Genomic DNA, 20,256 nt, shown 5'->3' on the forward strand with positions numbered 1-20,256 from the left:
AAAAACTATATATGTTTATTTTTCTGTCTCTTCTTTCTCTCTTAATTCAATATTTATCTGCCAATCCCTGGACGGAATCGTCCCAGATTTGCACTAAGCACGGTAGCAATGTTTTATCCGCTGGCCGTAATGGCAGCTTTTCACACTGTATCGTCCCAAACCCGCATTCCAGGGAAACAAGCCGTTTCCATGGCTGGCAGGCTCTCATCTGCCTGCAAAGCCATCACCTCGCCACTTCATCATGCTGGGTACCATACTTAAAGTCCAGCGCACCTCTCAGAGCTTCCACTCCACGGCTGCTGCACGGAAGACATGGCCCCGAAAGGCAAAAAAGACTGCAGTCCCCAAGTTCAATGGCGCGTCCCTCAAGCACCTCTTGGACACACTGGAGGCTCACCATGATGCTCTCTACCTCCGCTCTGGCTGCAGGATGGGCAGCAACCTCACTAATCTGGCATGGGAGGCGGTGGCAGCTGTGGTCAGGCCCAATGCCCTGCAAAAGAGGACAGCCCATCCAGTGCCACAACAGGATGAATGATCTCATCTGTTCCACCACTCTTCTCCTCACTCTCAACTCACACACTCCCAAAGCCATCACACACCCACAGGGATCTCACACCTCAAGGGTCAACACCACTAACTCTCTCACACACCCTCAAGTCTCCATCAGGCTCATATCCTCTCGAGCTCACATCCTCATCCTGTCCATGGCTCCGCTCACCACACAAACATTCCACTCAGTGCCATGTGTCCTGCTCACACATCTGTTTCCATGCAGGAAAGGCTGGCTCACATCAGCAGGGAGAGGTCTCAGACCGGGGGTGGAGTGGCCCACATTAGGCTCCTCAATCACTTTGAGGAGTGTGCCTGCATTGACTGGTGAGGACATGGATGGTGCTTGTGAGGTTGGCGGCAAACCCCTTCGAAGATCCTGCGCCACATCATTCCTCTCTCAACACAACTGTGAGTGCTCTCCCTGCTTTTGACTCTGCTGCCATGCACTAATTATCTCTACTATGATTCACAGGGAGTTCTGCCAAGCGACTGACATCCTCAGCCAGCCAGTCCCTCAGCTCCATCCAGGTCCTCACCTCCAGCCAAGAGGACACGTCCTCCATTGAAGAGCTGGAAATAAGCAGCCTGGAAGACCCGTCACAGCGCTTACCCACACCCTCCACCAGCACAGAGACACAGACCTCGGTGGAATCTAGATCTAGAGCAGGCTCGGGTTCACAATCAGATGGTCGCTGAATGGACACATGTCTGCAGCAGGAGGAGGCAGGTTCAGCCAAGCTCCCCGGTGCTCAGAAGACTGCTGGGGAATCAGGCATCTGTGAGGTTTGAGTCAGGTGATGAACCTCTGGATTTGGCCTCCCAACTCAACATGGAGAGTCAGCAGAAGGTGCCGGAACATCACGCAGAGCTGTTGGAAACCCTCAACAGAGTGGCATGCAAGTTGGAGGAGTGCATCTGCCTGCTCTCTGATGCATTGGTGCCCACATGTGCCTGTATGGAGGTCTCCATGGGAAGGGGGTGGCAGACGCCATGGAGACCCAAGTCCAGCAGAACGTGAAGATGTGCACAGACCTACGTTCCATCGCAGGAGCCATGGGTGAGTTCCTGCAGTGGCAAAGCGAGAGGGAAAAAGGGCACCTCGACATCCCTCCACTTGCTCCTGCTCCTCAAGCAGTCAGGTTGGAGCCCCTGGGCACTGAATTGAGGAGAAGCGGCAGCTGGACACCCCTGGGTCATTCACTCAGGAATCTCAGAGTCTGCCTCTCCCTCTGAGTCCCCTTTGCCTGTGGGCCTTTCGACCTCGCCCTCTGTCACCGCAGAGGGAGCAGCTGGTGAATGAGTGATTCTGGAGGGAGAAGTGTGTGTATGGCAGGGCCTTTCAGAGCCTCATGCAAGAACTCTCCCACCCACGTGGGTTCTTCACATATCACACTCATCTCAATGTCCCGAGCATTTTGAATGCTGCCTGCTGGAGTTCGCTTTCAGGTGTCCATCTGCATCTCCACCTACCCACTGATCACACTCCCATGCAGCACTTGATCTCGCTCACTATTGCTTCACTTTCGATTTGGACAGCATGGTCTGGGTTTGGTTTCTCATGTGGTCCCCCATCTTTTCCCCTCCCAAAGTCCCCCATTTCCTTCCCCCCATCACAGTTGACCCCCCCGGCATCACCTTCCATCTCCTCTCTGTGACCAGCCTTTTCCTTCAGGGATGTTCAGGTGAACATGCACATTCCCTTCCTTCCCAAAAATCCCACGCCCATCCACATTAATCTCCCTGACCTCCTCCCTCCCACCCCCAGGGTCCGTGTCTGCCTCCGGGTCCCAACCAACCTCTTGCCTTCCCTTCTACCACTACCGTTGAACCCTCACTCTCCCACCCTGTGGCCTCGCTCTGCCCTCAGTCATTCTCACCATTCCCTCATAACATGCCCACTCTCAGTTCACTCCCCAGGAGGCAGTCATAGACCCATCAGACCCCTCCCTAGCACATTCACCTGGACATCCGCCACCCCCCGCCCAGACCCCTTCACCCCTGGAACCACATCCCCCCTCTGGACTCCTTACCCTGTAGAACCCGTTCTCTCCTCCAGAACTCTTCCCCCCAGAACCCCTCCCCCATGGAACCCATCCCCCCCTTAGACCTCCCACCTGGCCCTGGACTCCCCGCCTCCCCACTTAGTCTCTCCCCCTTCCTGACTCCTTCCTTAACCCTCACTAATCCCTCCACTCTTACTCTCTCCCCTCTCTGCACGCTTTCCTCCCCACCCCGCCCCCTCCCCCACCCCCGGACTCCCTCCCCTCTCTACAATCTTTTGTCCTGGACTCCCTCCCTTCTCCGCACTGCTTCATTCAGCCCCACCAAGCCCCCGGGACACCCTTCCCTCTCCGCACTCCTTACCCCCATCCAAACTCCTTCGCTTACACCTTCTACCCCCCCCTTACAGCTACCTCTCCAGTTGCCATCTTCTCCCTTGTTACCCCCTCCTCCCCCTACTCCCTCCCTCCCAACCTCACCCTCCCAATCTCACCCCCCGACACCTTCATTACCCCCTTCCCAATCTCACCCCCACGACACTCTTCCTCTCCCAGCCAATCCTAGACCTTCCTCTCCCATCCCCTCGACCATCATCCGTTGTGAGCATCAGCAGTGATTTTCTAACTTCCGTGAGCTGCTTCCTGGTGGAGCCATGTCCCTGAGAATCCACCCAGCAGGCCATGGACATTCCTCCAGTCTGACGTTGCTGTCGGGCTCCAGCATCTTCTGCTCCGTCATGTCCGCCATGTGAGCAAGGCCCTGGCGGGTAAGTCCCGACTTCTGCACATCACAGTTGTCAAGACGTGTTCTGCACCGGTGTGTTTTCTCGCCAATGTGGGCGGACGATCTAGCGGCGCAGGGGTGGGGGATGAGTCAGATGGGCAGGCTTTTTAATGATATATTGACGTATTACCATGAGGTTCCTGACATCCAATGGCAGGGAATTTGGCCCGTTATTGGCAGGCGGAGCGGACGATCGGAAACTGGTTTTTGGCCTTTTTCGCCAAATTGCCTGCTCATGCTACCGAACATGCCCGCCGCTAGTGGGCATGGAAAATCCCAGCTTTTATTTCTTGTTTTATACCTGATTTGACATTAGTACACCGATTTCAATTTACCATCCTCATGGATCATTCCTCGGTTTCTTTCTCAATCCTTGTATTTCATTGGTTAAGGCTATACACTGAATTCATGAAGGTTCCATTGTCCTCACCATACTGTTATCAGTCTGCACTTCAGCAGCTTTCTGCACACAAGATTTTTTAGCTGAAGTATGCAGAAAACAGTCAAACTAATCAGGAGTGAGAGAAAGAGAGAGATTCAACCTGATCTGCTCCAATCAAGGATAAAGTAGGAGGTAGTCTTTTTGAAACATTTTTCAAAGCTAATAGTGTTCTTCAAATCCTAAGATCTCATGGGGCCATTATTAAGAGACTGTGTCCAAACTTTCAATAGTCCTAGCTAACGCTTCAGTTCATTGGCAAAAATACATTTTTCTTTTTGTGCATAGCAGTCATGAGCCATTAGGTGACTGAGTTGAACAGAGACAGCAGATGTAGCACAGCAGAGATTTTAATCCTGATATTACCTGTGAACGACTCCATCGAGGGAGGAGAATAATTTATATTTATTGATAAATTGGGAATATATCAATTCAAAATGTTTACAAACCCAAGAATGCCTTAAATGTGGCTAATCCAGTTTTACTATTCAATACTTGGCTGGAGTTGAATTGTTGAGGGGCTAACCACTAACCTCCCTGTGCACTTCCGAAACCCGTAAATAATCCAACTCTGCAAGCCAGGAGATATTCAACATTTCATTGCTGGTTTTGCAAGTTTGAAGTCGGATGCTATTGTGCTGTTTTTGGGTTTGTTGGTTTGGATTAGAAACCTGAAGCATTGGAATCCCACTGTCCAAACTCTAATCTTCATGGCCAGAACTGTAATTTTGGATATGGTATCTTCCAAGCTTCAGGTCACATTATCTATTATGCAGCAGGATCATTTTACAAGGCAAAACATAGCATTTTTTACAGCAGCACTCATGAACAGACAACTCAGACAAAATATTTTCCTGGCCCTCTTGAATCTTCACTTTCTTATTGTTGTTGCACATTTCCATAGGCAGGCTCAAGTCTCTGTTCCTTGTACTCAAACCTGGACAGCGTGAAAGGCTGTTTTCCAGGGCGGGCATTGTAGCCAAGCTCAGTCTTGTTTAATCCAAAGTCCACAATTCATCTTGGCCGCCTGTCTTTCACATTGATTGCTATTGGCTAACTGACAAAAAGAAGCATGGATTAGGAGCCCAGTGTGATACTGCTAATGCACTGCTGGAATACGTTTGCACTCAATGCTACCTCTATTGGTCAGCTTTTGCTACTTTCCTACCTAAGCCCCTCCACCTCACTCTCCTCCTTGAAGGCACTCCTTAAACCTATCTCTTTTCACCAAGCTTTTGGTCACCTGTCCTAAACTCTCCTCCTTTGCCTCACATTGTCAACTTTTATCTGAATATGCTCCTGTGAAATGCCTTGGGGTGTTTCATTATGTTAAAGGCAGCATATAAATGCGGATTGTTGTTGTCCACCCACATATTCAACAGCAGTTACAAAACACAGTGGAGAATCACTGGTTTTATTGTTCATGGGATGTGGACATCGCTGGCTAGGCCAGCATTTATTGCCCATCCCTAATTGTACTTGACAAGGTAGTGGTTAGTCGCCTTCTTGAGCCACTGCAGTCCATCTAGTGCAGGTGCACCCACTGTGCTGTTGAGGGAGTTTCAGGATTTGGACCCAGCGACAGTGAAGGAATGCTGACATATTTCTGAGACAGGAAGGTGAGTGGCTTGGAGGGGAACTTGCAGTGGTCATGTTCCCATGGGCCTGCTGCCCTTGTCCTTTTGGTGATAGAGGTCATGGGTTTGGAAAAGGACCATTGGTGAGTTGCTAAAGTGCATCTCCTAGAAGATGATACATATTGCACACACAATGCACTGGCGGTGGAGGGAGTGAGTATTTATGGTGCGGGCTGAATATTTATTATGCGGGCTCTTTGTCTTAAAAGGTGTTGAATTTCTTGAGTGTTGGAGCTGCACTCATCCAGGCAAGTGAAGAATATTCAGTCACACTCCTGATTTATGCCTTGTAGATGGAGGACAGGTGAAGCGCAGCATTTTTATCTGGTACAGTTTTTACCCATCTCTGGCTAAGGGGTATTAAAGCCCATTGTAGTGTTCCAACTGGCACCACAACTGAAATCAACTAACATTGTGGATCTAGAACTGTCCTGAGCTGTTTGACTAAGTGCCACAGTCAGGCAGTGCATTTATCCACTGTGCCATATGGTGTTCTACAATACCTTGTTTACAAATGTCAAAAAGCAAAACCATTCAGGATTCTGCCTCTGCTTAGAAGAGGTTTTTGAATGGTTTCCTGAGACTGCAGTATGAATAAGTTTATTGTTGTACTTTATTGTGTTTTTGGTGACGTGAATATTGTTGCAGGTATTTTGCCAGATAATATTTTGCAGACAAAATGATTAAAACAGACAGCACAATGGATCGGCAATCACATTAGGCTCTGAAAGTAATGTGTGTTGTTTCTTTAAGAAGCAGAGATCCTAAGGAGAATACTCCAGTGCAAGTACTCTTCCATCTGCAGAGCCAAACAGCAGTTCAAAAATTATTTCCTACCTTGTTTCATCTCGCAATCAGATTTGAAATTCATTGCTGATTTTTTTCCTAAATGTTGCTGGTGGGGGAATGGGGGAGTCAGGGAAGGTCTAGGAAAGGGGCAAAAAAGCTACCGTGTGCTGAAGGTATACCCCTGGAATTCTTGGGGCAGCAGTAGGCAAATTTAAGTTGGATTCCAGGATCCGAGAGTCCGCAAGGATTTGGATTTGTCACATCTGGTTGTTGACTGATGACCTAGCTTTAGTTGGATTTGCAAATCTCCCACTGGTCTACAGAAACCAAATTTAGAAATGCCAAGAACCTGCTTACAAATGCCGGGCTCAGGCTAAAAAGGACTAATATAGAAATGACCTGTGTGAACTGAGCTACTTATTATGGAAAGAGTAGTGAATAATGGACTGGGTGTCTTCCAACATTGTAAAGTTTTACTTGTTGCAGATGAAGTGCAGACAGAAATTAAGAAAATATTTCTAAGAAGAATGGTGAGAGGTGTCAGAGCTGGATACTCCCTTATTAAGCAGTTAAGTATTTAGCCTCAACAATTGAAAAAATCCAAGGGTACCACCAACCATAGAGAAATGAGACCATCACCTACCATCAACTCTACAACTCTTAATATCTCACTATAGCCCAAAGCTTAGACCAGTAAAGCTTTAGATTCAAGCTGGTATCTAGCCAGAATAATTGTATATTTAACTGCTTTTGATATTTTAAACTTATACATAGATAGCCCCTCATACTGTACATGGTTGGTTCACATTCTATCATGTTCTCATCAAACAGGTAGCATACAATAGGTGGTTTGTAGATACTTCTGTCAATCTGCTTTTGTGTTCAACACATTAGCCAGCGAAAGAAGGGTTTTAGAATTGTTACCCTGTTATGATGTGGCAAATGATGGATGCCAAACAGACCAAATCCACGAGGGAAAATTGGTCACGCTATCTCAACTGTTTTGCAATTTGTATTTATTATGAGAAGATGTGTGCACTGAATTCAAAAGTAATGAGTCCACCAAGATCTGTAGAGATTTTAAAAATTAAATTAAAATAGTTATTAACAAAATAAAAGATTTCAAACACATACATAAGACTACAATTACTATTATTATAATTTCAAAAATTCCTAAATAACCTGACTCCTAGTCACATACCCCCTTTAAGGCAACAGTCCAAAATAGATTTTAGATTTAAAACAGAACCAGAAAGTTAACACAATACCCACTTGACAGTGGAATTCCAAATGGCTTTTCCTCAACTTCAGTTTCATTATATAGCAGACTTATGCACAAATGACTGGAGGCTTCATTAAGGCTATTTCAAACACTCTTGTTTGATCTTACATGGCCTTTTCCCACATAGCCTTTCATTCTCCTTTATATATGTTTCTCTCTTTTTAATATATAAATTCTTTGAAACTGTATCTTCCTCATAATATAAAACTTTCGTGTTGCCAATATTGTTAGTCATTTTTGGGAAAAATAAACACACTCCTTAGCCTTGCTTATCTGGCTAGTTGTAAACAGACTAAGATCCTCCAACAATCCCTTCATTTATCTAAAAATGCAAATTCCCTTCACACCTTACATGCTAAACCAGCATCAATGTTTACTCATTAGCACGTCAAGCACCTAGCTTCTTTTGATGATTTCAAGTTTGAAGACTACTTGACTCCAAATGTATATAAATCACACAGACAGACCCAACTCCACTAACCACCATAAACATACTTCACAATAAACCAGAAAAATATTATGAAAATTATTATACTTTCATCACAACCCTTAAAGCTGTTGAAATTTATCAGCTGAGCCCTGGTAGCATTCTCCACCCCCTCCCTGCCTCCCTCTGGTCTGACTGTTCTGTAATTGTAATTATGTGGGTGGGAAAAGGTGATATCATTCTCCACAATTGGCAGAATGGGGGATCAGATCTTAAAAACCTTCTCCTGGTTTCCTACTGAGAAGAGGTTGAAGCTGGATCTGCTCCAAAAGAAAATTGGAGAAATCTAAAATCACTTGGAATGATCCCAGTTCGAAATTTTGAACTTATCCAGACTTGGAATGAAGCCAATGTGAATTTGGCATCCTCCACATTCTCTAGATAAATGTTGTTCACTACCTTTATTTTATCTGAGCAGGAGTTAACCAAGAGACGTTATTAGATTCAATATTAATTGACTCATTGGGGTTAAGTCATTTGCACCATGTGACTGTCAAAACCTGCCAGTATTTGATAAACAAGCAGCAGCAAATACTGTCATTTGATTGGTATGTAAAGACTGCATAGTAGGAAGATAGTGTAGCGATTATACAATCAGCTATTAGATGCAATTGATTGTAAACCATCTAGATTTGGAGTTCCCTCTTTCACAATGTCCTTCAGGTGTTTTAGTATACTCTGATCTAAGGATCCAGTTTCAAGCCAGTAGTACCAATTTTTCAAGGGGCATGTTGGTACAAGTAGTGTTCACATTCAGGAACAGAAATACCCAATTATTTTTGCCCTTGTATTAAAATGTAGCTGAGAGTAGTGTGAATAGGTGAAAGCATGAAGGACAAAATTAAGGCCATGACTTCTTTGACAGTGACACTTCCTCTAATCCTGAAGACGAACAATTTTATAGGAATGACAACACGGAAAAAGACCACTCGTACCAATCAGTCTTTTTTTATAAATTTATGATTTCATGGGATGTGGGCGTCGCTAACAGGGTCAGCATTTGTTGCCCATCCCTAATTGCCCTTGAATTGAGTGGCCGGCTAGGCCATGCATGTAAGGATGGCAAATTTCCTTCCCTAAATGACAATCGCAAACCAAATGGGTTTCATGGTCACCATCACAGACTAGCTATTGATTCCAGATTTTGTTAATTGAATTTAAATTTCACCAACTACAATGGTGGGATTTGAACCCATGTTCCCAGAACATTAGCTGAGGATTCTGGATTACTAGCCCAGTGACATTAGCACTGTCATCATCGCCCCACAGTCTGCTGTTTATCCTCCGCATGAATGTGGTCCTGAACTTGTACCTAACCTGTTGACATATCCTTTTCCCTGTTTTTCTCTACAACTATCTATCTAACGTTCTCCTAAAAATTGACATGGTCTCTGCTTCATTCCTAAACTCTGTTCATGCAGTCCACAGCCTCATAACTCCCCTTGTAAAAAATAGCTTTGTGAATTAGATAAATAGGCTCTGTTTGGGAACCACCAGCCACTAGAAAAAATCTCTATGTTTATTCTGTCCTGCCTCTTGATAAACTTAGATACTTCTATAAAGTGACCCTGTGATCTCTGTTCTAAAGAAAATGGCTCCAAGTTTTACAATATTTTCTTCATATTTATATTTCGTCATACAAAGACAGCATCCTAGCGAATGCATGTTACATCAATATTTTTTCACAAAGTATGGAGCCCAAAAATGCACCCATGAGCCCATCTTACTAATATTTTGTATAGAATCACCATTACATGTTGAATTTTTATAGAACACAAGTGTGTGAGCTTTTCCCCCCTTAGAAAAATTTCCAAAATGTTTCCATTGGAAGTTATTGGCAACTTCTTTCCTTCCTGCGAAAGACATCTAAATCAGAAAAAAGCAACAAGTGTAACTGCAGAAAAAAAGCTACACTTATCGCTGATTCTGCCATGAACTAGGGAAGGAATAACAACTTGATAATGAGAATTATGACAGCTCAGTGGAAGCTAAAGAAGCAAAAGCGTTCCAGTAACCTTTGGTTTACAAATGTAACCCGACACATATTAGACAATGAAGGACTTGCATTTATATAGCAATTTGCCACCCCATTCAGAAACTTCTCAATAGCTTCAAATGATAATGAATTATCTTGTGCAATGACAGTGGTGTAGACAAGCTATATATTGTTACCTAAGAATTTACTAAATTCAACGGACACTAAATTAGACATAAAGCTCAGCCAAGTGACTTGTTCCAATGCAACAAATTAATACATTATGCAATTACACAAACAAAAAATTCTGATCTATATATTATATAAATACTATGGTTATGTGGATAGACTGGAGAAGAGGCAAGAAAGATTTGATAAAGGTATCTAAAATCATGAAGAGTTTAGATAGAGTGAATAAAGAGAAACTGTTTCCAATAGCTGAAGGGTCTTTAACCAGAGGGCACAGATTTAAGGTGATTGGCAAAAGAATCAGAGCTGACATGAGGAAAACTATTTACACAATCATTGTTGAAGCTTTGGAATGTAGCAAAGTGAATGGAGCAAATGGATAAGTGTTAGAACTCAGAATAGTCAAACGGTTAAGGATAGAAATGGAACCTAGTCTCTATCCACTTACAAGCTTTTATTTGCAGAGACACATATCATGCACCTCCAACTAACAACCCCATTTTCAGCCGGCTCCATATAAATATATGAATTCAGCTGAGACCAATCTGCCCCTCAATTCATATCCATCACCTGCATATAATTAACCCAATTGATATACAATTAACAATTAGGCTGTTCAAAATTGGATTCACTAGTAATCTTTATTAAGTGTTGATAATGATGCCATTTCAACACACCATCCTGCTCTGATGCAATGTCCAAGTGGAGCCCAAAGTAATCTTTATTAAGGAATTGGATAAGCACTTCAAAAAGAAAAGATTAGAGGGATGTGCAGAAAGCATAGGAGAGTTGGATAAACTGGATTGTTGTTCAAAAGAACTGACATAGACTTGGTGAGCTGAATGGCCCTCTTCTGTGCTGTATTAATCTATTTTATATTAATTTATGGAATGTGAATACCACTGGCTAAGCCAGCATTTGTTGCTCAGCCCCGTTTCCCTTGAGAAGGTGAGTTGCCTTCTTGAACGGCAGCAGTCCATGTGGGGTAGGTACATGATGTAGCATGTACACCAATGCTGTTAGGGAGGGAATTCCAGGATTTGACCCAGAGATAATGAAGGGACAAAGATATAGTTCCAAGTCAAGATGGTGTGTGGCTTAGAGAGGAGCTTGCAGGTGATGTTCTCCTTCATCTGCCTTTGTTCCTCTACTTGGTTAAAGGTTGCAGGTTGGTGCTTTGGAAGGAGCCTTGGAGAGTTGCTGCATTGCATAGAATGTAGATGGTACACTGCTGTCATTGTGTGTCAGTGGTGGAAGAAGTGAATATTTAAGGTGGTGGATGGGGTGCCAATCAAACGGGCTGCTTTTTCCTGGATGGTGTTGAACTTGTGTTGGAGCTGTAATCATCGAGGCAAATGTGGGAGTATTCCATCACACTCCTGAATTGACCCTTGTAGATGGTGGACAGCTTTTGGGGAGGTGAGTTCCACATCACAGGATTCCCAGCCTCTGACCTGCTCTTGTAGCCACAGTATTTATATGGCTAGTCCAGTTCAGTTTCTGGTCAATGGTAACCCCCAGGAGGTTGATATTAGGGGATTCAGTGATGGTAATGCCATTGAATGTATAGGGATGATGGTTAGATTCTCTCTTATTAGAGATGGTCATTGCCTTGCGTTTGTGGCACAGATGTAACTTGTCACTTGCAAGCCTGAGTGTTGTCCAGATATTGCTGCATGCAGACATAGACTGCTTCAGTATCTAAAGAGCTGCAAATGGATTGTATGGTTCTATATAATCACGGCTAAAGTCAGCAGTACAGTTAACAATTGCTCATGTGTAAGTATTATTTCTTTGTGGTTATGTTTGTATTAGATTGAATGTCTGAATACGCTAATGTTGAAGTATCAAAATTATGGGAACCTTCCATTTTTCCAGGAAGCACATATCAAATCCAGTCCACCATTTCCTGAGCTGTAACTTTATCAGAATTCAGTGACACAAAGTTCATAGTGTTGCATAACTTGGCATTTTTCCTGTTTGTAGCATTGTGTGCTCTGAATTTTAAAATAATTTTTGGGTCTTTATCAGAACACGTTACAAAAATAGAGCGGGCGGGTGATGGGATTTCCTGCTTTCCTTGAAGCAGCTGCAGGAACACCCGTCGTTATCTAGTTCATATCAAGTTATCAGATAGACAAAGTTCTGCTCTGAACTGCGGGGAAGCTCTGCAAACCTGTAGCTCACTGCAATTCCATCAGCCTATTATGAAGCACATGGCATAGGATGCAGTTAACACCCAATTATCAGTAGAGATTAAATAGATATGAAGTATTACCCCATCAATCGTAGGAGGAGAGGTGGAAAAAATCCAAAACAATTATCTCTAACCAGTCATGTTTACCTACTAAGAATGATGTCAAGGGAAAGATGTAATGGTTTGGATATAGATCTCACTAGTCTCCTTCCAGATACACGCAAGCCAACTGCAATCATGGTGCAGTGGGTAGCACTCTTGGCATTGAATCAGAAGGTTGTGGATTCAAGCCTCATTGCAGAGACTTGAGCACAAAACTCTGACACTAACATGCGGTACTGATAGAGAGATGCATGGTTGAGGTTCAGCCTTTTCAATTGAGGCATTAAACCCAGGTGAATGTCAAAGATTTTCACAACAGGTGAATATAAAAGATCCCATGACACTAGTTCAAAGAACAAGAGAAATATCACCAGTGTCCTGGCCAATATTTATTCCTCAATCAACATCATACAAAAAAAACAGATTATCTGGCCATTATCACATTGCTACTTGTGGGAGCTTGCTGTGCACAAATTGGCTGCCACGTTTCTTGCATTAAAATAGCAGCTATGCTTCAAAAGTACTTAATTGACACTAAAGTACTTTGGAATGTCCTGAGGCTATGAAAGGTGCTATAGAAATACTAGCCTTTCTTGTTTTTCAAGCATGTGCAGTGTTTTAGTTCTTTTATTCTACTGCAGGAGAATTAACAGTTGCATTGATTGAGACGAGAGAACTGATCACTTGGCAATTGAGGCCAGGAATGGGCTGACTGAGGTATTGCTAGGAGTTGGGAAAGGTAAATAAAATGCTTATTTGAAACAGCCCATCTCCCCTCAAAGTTATGCCTTAGTGATATAGTTTTAAAATGGCATTGGATAGCACATTATAATTCATTTATGGTCTTCTGACCAATCAGGAGGAACACAAGGGGGAATCCAGAACTAAGGGGGCATTGTTCAAAGATGAGAGCTCTCTCATTTATGATAGAGATGTGGAGAAATTTCTTCTGAGGGTTGTTTGTCTTTGGAATGCTCTTCCTCAGATAGCAAAGGAGACTGGGTCATTGAACATATTCAAGGCTGAGTTGGACAGATTTTTGATTGACAAGTAAGTTGAGGGTTTTGGGAGACAGACAGGAAAGTGGAGTGAAGGCCTCAATCAGAGCAGTCGTGGTCTTATTGAATTGTGGAGCAGGCTTGATGCACCAAATGGCCCCTATTTCTTATGATCTTATTAGGATGTGTCTAACACATTAGGTGTGCCCTGCTCCTATTTGTGTGTTCTCATGCATGCCTTCAGCAAGGCACATCCTAGAAACATTCACGTTTTCAAAAGGAAATGTTTCCACATTCAATTCAAGGAAATTCAAGCAGGCATGGTATTTAAATCAAGTGCTTTAGAGGAAATGATGCTGGAGAAGAGATTTTTGCAGCCTAGGATTGTTTCACACTAATGAGAGGTTATTTTCAGTATTGAAAATCTGCATTTGAGGTCACTGAGTAGACAGCTACCTACAATACAACCTTGATATATTTATAATATTTTAAAAAAATTACTTAGCACCTTGAACATTCAAAATAAAACAGCAGAAAAACTCTGAAGGTTGATCAACATCTGAAAGATTTGCATTTTGTGTAATCATTTAGATTATTGAAGTTGACTCTGGGCCTTGTGCATAGTATCACTAATGTAGATTGTTTGAGTGCAGAGCTGACAGAGTGCTGTGTCTTTCAGTAGCATCATATCTCCACAACCCAAGCAGCCACATTCTGCCAATAACAGCAACAAGGAAAACACAGCTGGTTCCATTTTCAGCTCTTGCCTCCAAGAAAACACAACAGCAGCTGTGGAGAGGGAAAAGGCACACAAAACAAGTAAAAGTGAAAATTTTCCAAATATGGAAATATATTTTGGATGGTTACAGTCAGGGTCAATGGAACAGTTTAGAAACTCGATAATGAAGCCCATGTGACAACAAAAATGACTCAAGTTACAACGGTCTTCCTTAACGTGGACCCTTCGTAAGAAAGGTTTTTGTTAAATGTAAGCATTAAGTTATATGAGCAACGTTTTATCAATGCTTGAGTGAGTCTGACCCTTGTGTATAAATTAGCCTCATTTTACCTCGACACTATTGCATCTTTCTGTCCTTTGCACTGTTTTGGGTCTATTGATTCCATGGTCTCTGCTGTGTTTGGAGATTGTTAGCTTCCATTAACCTAACAATAAAACTACTATTTCTGTGCTTCCTTCCAAATGGCCTTTTTATTTAATGGAATATTCACCAAACTATGAAGCCAAAAAATCATGACAGCTATTAATTGAACTTAACTTTCTCCCACATTCTCTGGCTGTCTGTCAATCTCCAGTCAGCTGTCAATTTTCCCACCTGGTTTTTGGGCAATCTGTACTTGGAAGGCAATACAAGATGACAAACTATACCTTAAATGATGAATGGTTCATTTTTCTGCCTTAGGTAAAGATTGCAATATGATATTCTCTGCGATTGTAAAGGGCCTGATCCTTTGAATAGCAAGTAATTTTATGAGCTAATTACACCCTCCTGCATCAGTTGAAAACAAAATATACCTGCCTTCCTCCCGTACAATGAAAATTTGCGCACCCCTCAGTTTTTATACCTTTTGTTTCATTAACCCTAGAGTTAAATCTAGTTTTTGAGCACATAATCTGGACTAACGCTTTAAGGCTGGACTGAGGGATAAAAACAAAAAAACTGCGGATGCTGGAAATCCAAAACAAAAACAGAATTACCTGGAAAAACTCAGCAGGTCTGGCAGCATCGGCGGAGAAGAAAAGAGTTGATGTTTTGAGTCCTCATGACCCTTCGACAGAACTTGAATGAATCCAAGAAACCCCTTTCTTGTATTCATTCAAGTTTTGTCGAAGGGTCATGAGGACTCAAACGTCAACTCTTTTCTTCTCCGCCGATGCTGCCAGGACTGAGGGAGTGTTGAGTTGACAGGGGTGCTGAACTGTGAAGATGTTAAACAGACTCCCTGCCTGTTCAGGTAGACACCAAGGAAAGAGTTCTCTGCTTTGGTCAATGTTACTCCCTCCATGAACACTGCCATAGAAAGACATCATATTGCTGTTTGTGGGGCTTTGGTTGTTGTATTTGTCTACATCAGTCAGAGTTACTGTGACACAGAGAAGGAGGCCATTTGGTTCATCAAGCCCAGGCTGTCAATAAAAAGCAATTCATTGTGTAAAGAGTCTTGAGGCATTGACAATATGATAAAATATAAAATAACTGCAAATATTAAAACACTCATTCTGCATCCAACATTCTCTAAATTGCACACACGAATTCACAGTTACGTACCTTGTCTGTTAAACTCTATAATCACATAACCACATCAAATAGCCACATGCGTATAAACCATAAAGCCATTTTAAACCTGTTGGTATTATGACTCTCTTGATTGTGAATTTAGCATCTCTAAACTACAGGATATCTCACATTTGCTGATAGGTGGTTTTGGTCAAATTTACTGTATTTCTCCACTGCTGCGTTTATTGCCAGAGACCTGCTTTCTCTGCTCTTACCCCTCCATTCCTTGTCCCTTTTGTATCTCTGCCTGTTTATTGAGAGAGCAGATATCCAGCCATTCGCATGACCAATCCTGTTGTCATGACTAAAAATAACAAGCAATTGACTTGCTTATCTCTGTGGAGCCACTTTAGCTCACCTGTTCTCCGGCCTGTGCTGAGTACTGTGAGCTGCCTCCCCCCCAGCCAAAAGGCATATGTCAGAATAGTTAGTGGTTGGGTGTGTAAACCGTAAGCCACCTGCGTCTGGTGCTCAACAGTGGGCCTAACTTAACATGTCATACATGTAATAAGAGGAAGGCATGTACTTTTCTTTGCTCACTTTTTTTAGTGCAGTTTTGTTCAATATAAACATGGCAAATTGAGAATTGTACTTTTGACTCCGTTTTTTGACTCATTGGCTATGTGACTTCAATACATTCGCAAGGTATACTTGTGTACTTTGACCCTTTTTGTTCATTTGTTAAAAAGCAACAAATTAGGTGGTAAAATAGACACGAAAACAAGTCATATGATGTTTTATTTCTGAGTATACATGGTTACTAGCAGTATTGGCTAAAATGGTGTGTACTATGAATAGAAACACAGGAGTTCAGTCTCATGGAAGAATCAGGAGCATTATATAGTGAGTGAGCTGTCACTGTGTTTAGCATGAGTTGAAGAAACTGGTCTGGGCCGTCAGTAGAAAGCAAGATCGACCTGTAAGGAGCAGCACCAACAGGGACATCAGGGAAGCAGGGAGTGCGTCTGGTGCATCTGGTTGTGCAAGTTGATCCTCAGAACTCATTCTGATGGAGGCGAAGTATTGCTCACAACTGTTGGATGAAAAAAAACCTAGGAGCAGAATTGAGGTGTGCCTCAGGATGAAGAGTCACATTAGACTCAAAATGTTAACTCTGTTTCTCTCTCCACAGATGCTGGCAGACCCGTTGAATTTTTTCCAGTGGTTCCTGTTTCTATTTCAGATTTCCAGCATCCACAATGTTTTGCTTTTATATTACTGAGATGTGTCATGCCTGATAAATTCAAGCTAGAATTCCAAACTTCAGTGAAAGACTGCTAGGTTTCATTGTAAATGCTGGCACTTGTTCATTAAATGTACAAATGAAGTACATTTATCTGTATTGTATGTAAGGCCTTTTTCAAAAAAATTAGTACATGTGGCTCAAACAGCATTACCATAGACATGACTGTGGCTAGTCAGTTATTTCTATGGAACAACCCTATTTTAATGGAACAGTATTAACTGGAATTGTTGTTGACTTGAGTACTGAACTCTCTTTAAGACTGTGAAAACAGTAAACAGATTTCCTGTTTTGACATCTTTTATCTCTTTAGACACAGACTTGTGCTGTGTCATGGTTAATGTGCTGCCCGTTAATGCCTCCTAGTCAGCATCAGCAGATCATTCCACCATTACTGCCAAGTCCAGTCAAGCACTGCTCCATCATTTCCACATGCATTTCCCAGCAGAGGTCACTGGCTAGCAATCAGGAGCAGGAATCCTGACTGGTCTCTTCTAGAAGCAATTGAAGCACTTCTTCTGCCAATAGCTAAGTCAGAACAGACCAGGGATAAAAGCCACCTACTTGTATGCCTCTTGGAAGAGTTAACCACTAAGTTTTTCTGGCTTCCCAAAATAAGGAGCTTGAACTCAGGACAACCATTGCCAATATTCAGTAGCTATCTAATGCCATGGCAAATGTGCTGGAAAGTCCCACTGATAAGAAAGAATTTCTGGCAACTAATATGTGCGTTCTGCTTCCACTAATTATAAACTGTTAACTGGATAAAATACAAGAAAATGTCATGGAAATATCTGACTCTAAATTATTCTCATGTTAGTGCAGTCCCAATCTCCATGTAGCTGGATGCTATTCTGATTAATTGCAGTGGGAGTGTGAAGAAACTCCTGTACATGTTCAGGTTGGTCCAGAATGCAGAGTGTGGGGAAAAAAATGCAATACATATTCTGTACCCGATGTTAAAGGTATTTAAAATAAATTCATCAAACTGCTGTGTTTTAAATCTTTCCCTCATTTTATTGCTCTGATCTTTCCTCTTCAATTCCTCATTCCTTTGGTCACCATTTTCTCTGCTCGTTTCTTCAGGCCTTCCAGCTTGCTATGACACTTTCCGGTAAGAATTATGGGCAAATAATATGAGCTAAACACTTATGAATATGAGAGGGCAGGAAGGTACTAGGACTGGATTGAACATCTAGCTTCTATCATCACCTATTCATTTGTTTTGCTGTATTTCCATTTTACAAAAATAATCCTGTTGCATCTTACCTGTAATCCAAGCTGGTGTAGTACCAGGAGTAGATCTGTGACACTAATGTTTCTCCTTTAAAAGGGTGTTTTACCTAAAGGAGTTCAGAATGGAACTTTTTTTTTCTATTCATTCATGGGGTGTGGGCATTGCTGGCTAGGCCAGCATTTATTTCCCTTTAGAGGCCATTTTTAAGAGTCAACCACAGTGTTGTGGGTCTGGATTCATATGTAGGCCAGACCTGGTAAGGACAGCAGATTTCCTTCCCTAAAGGGCATTAGTGAACCAGATGTGTTTTTATGACAATTGGCAATGGTTTCATGGTCATCATCAGACTTTTAATTCCAGATTTTTATGCCATGGTGCGATTTGAACCCAGGTCTCCAGAGCATTACACTGGGTCTCTGGAATACTAGTCCAGAGAGAATATCACTATTCCACCACCTGCCCCTTTAGCACTGAGTTTAATGCAACTTGGAATCTCATGCAGTAAGATTGCTTTAGTGGGAGAGGAAAAACACTCAACAACAACTTACATTTATATAGCTCATTTAATGTAGCAATGGAGCATCTTAAAAGAGGACAGTGAGGTAGTAAAGTTTAGAGAGGCAATTCCAGAGCTTAGGGCCTATGAAGCAGAAAGTATGACCAGCCTTGGTGGACTGATTTAAAGTAAAGGATGTGCAAGAGGTCAAGAATGGGGAAGCTCAAGATCTGAGGGGGTTGTAGGGCTGGAAAAGCCTATAGACAAAAGCAGGGGGCAAAGCCACTGAAAACATGAGGATTTTCAAACTGAGTTGTTGTTAGGTAGGAGGCCAGTGAAAGTCAGTGATGGGTGAATGAGATGGGCAGCCGAGTTTTAGATGAGGTGGAAGATGGGAAGTTAGCCAGAAAACATTGGAATAGTCAAGAGTAGAGGTAACAAAGACATGGATGAAGAGGCAGGGTCAGAGCTGACCTATGTTACGGGCATCAAAGTAATGTATTGAAGGCCAACATACCAAACCCTGGAGTTTTACCGTGGGAGTTGGACAGATGATTTCCTCTGGCCATTGTTTAAGAAAATTAGAAACTTGTAACACACTTTAACAATTTTGCCAGAAACATTAAGACAACATTATCCTGTCATTTTAGGACAGAACAGTGAGCTGGTACAAAAATGTACTGATTGTATTCAACTGCTTAATACTTGCTGCAAAAAGTTGACTTTGAATCAAATGGTGACCTTGGAGTACCTCGTTACATAGCTCCAAGAGGGAAAATGTTGCAATCTGCAGTGGGAAGTTATCAATTGTTTGGAAGTTGACATGGGAATTATTGAACGCTGTCCAGGGGAAGACGAGGCAATTTCTGCATTTGGCTGTCCTTGAGATTTGAGGGGAAAGGGCTTGTGCAATCATGCAAATTCTACACACTAGCAAGTAGAGGGTACAACAACGTTTGAACATGTCAAACGGAGGTGGATTCCAAGTTGCTTAACTTGTGCCTTGTTATTATCCAGCACTGATCAGTTTGTGTTTATGATTTTGAGAGAAAATACTTAACTTGCCCTGAGTGGTCTGTCAGCTTAATGAGACGAGAGGAGTCTTGGGACATCAGCAGTATCCACGAAACTTTCCTTGTTCCTGGATTCTGTTTATTTACAGTGACCTTTTACAAAGCAGCCCCATCAGGACATTACCGAAACTGCCTCACTCAGAATGATTCCACATGTCCCAGCTTCCCATCCTGAAATCGGGCACAGCAGAAGGTGCAGGAGAAGGGTGCTCCATGAAATTCAGGGAAAGGGGAGAGGAGGGAGTTAAAAAAAAAAATTAAAGCTAAAGTAGGGCGTGATGCGATTTAAAACACAAGGAAATAATAGAATAATTTACAAACGTCCATTTTGGATATTTAATAATCAGAATCATGGCCAAATCACTGCTTGAGAAGTTGATATACAGTACTTTATAGTTAATGTGTACCTAGCAGAGTTCTGTATCAGCCACAGGATGTTGTTACCACCCAAAATGTTGAAAAGTTCCCAACATTCT

The sequence above is a fragment of the Carcharodon carcharias genome, chromosome 30 (genome assembly GCF_017639515.1).
Source record: "Carcharodon carcharias isolate sCarCar2 chromosome 30, sCarCar2.pri, whole genome shotgun sequence".
Lineage (NCBI taxonomy): Eukaryota > Metazoa > Chordata > Chondrichthyes > Lamniformes > Lamnidae > Carcharodon > Carcharodon carcharias.